Here is a 2,828-nt window from a genome sequence, read left to right on the forward strand (position 1 = left end):
TTGGTGTCGTGACCTAGCGGACAATCCCGAAGTCCGTGAAATTAGGGATTCAGAAGGCTTGCGTCCGGATTAGATAAAACGATTTTTCCGTTCTTTTTTTTCAAATTTTATTTTTTACGTCTATCTTCTGCAATTTCTGTCACAAAACTGTCTCTGAACAAAATCATAGCCTACTCACTATTTTTATAATCCTGTTAACCTATTTACATCACCAAACAAGAAATGTTTGGCATTCCTTGCTATTATTATCATTCTCTACATTGCCTCTCTTGTCTACTCTTAACCATATTATTTACAATATGTTTTTTACAAATACAAAATTGTGATTTTCCACATTTTCTTTCATGTTTTTAATTCTTCCAGCAGCAAGCAATGGTATCTTATAAAATGTGTCCATGACGAATTCATTATGTTATCTCTGTCATCAGTTTCTGCACTGAAAAAGAATATCATGTTAATAAATATTTGATTTGCAAATAAATAACAGAAAAAAATGATTAAAACGATGTTCATACATATCGTATTCATATACTTATCACAATGACAACATGCTTAAAAAGTCTTCGATATGCAGCATTCTTGAAGGCAGTATTGATAGTTTCTGCGGTGATTTCATGCTTCTTCTTTGTGTACTTGAATGAAGGCAGTTATTTGCTACTGAAGATCACGCTCGGTTTTGTCGCTGTTCAACCTGTTGTCCTGTCAAATTCCGCTCCTGTTCATCTGGTGTTTATCTGTTAGTCCCTTTTTTGTGCCAGCCGCCAGGATTGTTGAGTCCAAGATGCGATTTACCAACCAACTCAGAGGTTCAATGCATCCTTAATTGAGGCCAGTATTCTAGTATTCAGCCAACACAGAGGTTGTTCTTTGAAACCGTTATTGAGTCCAGAATGCGACTCATCAACCAACTCAGAGGTTTTCGGTGCATCTTTTATTGAGGCCAGGATTCTAATAATCAACCAACTCAGAGGTTGCTCTATGAATCCGTTATTGAGTCCAATATGCGACTTACAAACCCACTCAGAGGTTTTCGCATTTCATAGAAGCCAGGATTGAACTTATCAACCAACACAGAGGTTGAGTTCAAGAAGTGACATACTAACCAACTCAGAGGTTATTCTATGAATTCGTTATTGCGTTCAAGTTGTAACCAAAATACCAAGTGCAACCAACTCAGAGGTTTTTAATGCATCATTCATTGAGGCCAAGATTCTACTAATCAACCAACTCAGAGGTTTCCTTTTATGAATCCGTTGTTCAATCTATGGAGCGAGTTACCCACGGACTTTAACAAGTCGCTACAATTTCAATGCAAGAGTTTAGAATGCTATACTTGATCGAATCAATCGTCCACTTTACTACTTAAATGCAAAGTAAAAAATAGGCCTCACGCGGAACGTTTTTTCAATGGTTTCAATACGTAACTAACTTCTATCGAAGATATAAATAATAATTGACTTACTGATTGTGACCCACTCAACACCTAATTGGCCAGGAATTGCATTCGACATTGTCAGTTCCTATGCACGAATCTCGGCACTAATAGTCTCTTTTATGTGTTAAATTTTTCTTTGCACAAATATATTGAAAAATTAAGCTAAACAATATGCTGTATGTGGCTCTATGTTAATCGTGAATATCTGTACACAAGTTCAGTATTTTACACGTATTGGTCATATGAGGAATGGAAATTAATCAATTTTAGTCAGAACTCAATTAGTTAGCCTACTCAAATGTAATACTTTAATTTTAACTGGCATTCTCAATCTTTAAAAATCTTGAAATATTATAATTTATTCAATGAGTACAAAATGCTTCTTATCAATCAACCCATTCACAGTTCTTCAAAACATTTTTTACTGAAGTCAAGTTCACTTATTAACCTATTCGGGTTTAAGAATGCGCTTTAGCAGTTAACCATTTCACGTAACGACAACAGTGTTGATAATGATATTTTCAATCATAAAATCAGACTTTTTAGAATAATGTCAACACTCAAGCGAGTTTGTTTTCAAGAAACCATAAATGAATGAATCTCATATCTTAAATCCTTTTCCAAAATTTGACAAAACCTCCATAAACAACGTACATATTTGATAAGTACAATCAAATTTTTAAAGAGCTTATAACGCAATCTTGATAATATTTCGAGTAACAATACGATAAAATTTAAAAAATATGACCTTTATTTGTGGAATATATGGTTGCCGTTAAGTCAGAGAGGACCATGTGTCTTTTTAGTAATTTCGAGATAAACGAATTCAAAGTTTATAACTCTGTAAAATTTGAGTAAATGTTCGTGAAATTTTTCATAAATCCTGATAACTATCCATCAGAGCATCCTTCTGTACTGAACGCGAAAAAACGTCAAATTAAGCTCAAAACCAAGCGATTGTTAAGTAATTGATTGCACTTGGTCCACTCTGTCTGCACGCAAAATGCCGCAATATGCTTCAACAGAATGATCTGTAAAATACGAAAGATAAACGAATAAAATGGATTTATACGTGCTTACTTGATCTATAATCATTAGAAAATGCGTTACGGAGTCATCTTATTCGGAAACTTATTTCATTTTGATGATGAATTATTTTGATTATTGGATTTGAACAACAACATATTTTTCAATTTTCTTGATATCAAACATCCACTCTGGCAGCACACTATTATCAATTTTTTCAGTTAAACCAAAATAAGGTTGTATTATAATTTTCGTAAATTTTAACATAATAAAAATCGGGTAGATGTTCCATGTAGCTAATATAATTCTTGATCAAATGCCTTAAAAATCTCATTTTCTTCAATTTTGTTACTTGGTCCCCTGATTT

The sequence above is a fragment of the Aedes albopictus genome, chromosome 2 (genome assembly GCF_035046485.1).
Source record: "Aedes albopictus strain Foshan chromosome 2, AalbF5, whole genome shotgun sequence".
Classification (NCBI taxonomy): domain Eukaryota; kingdom Metazoa; phylum Arthropoda; class Insecta; order Diptera; family Culicidae; genus Aedes; species Aedes albopictus.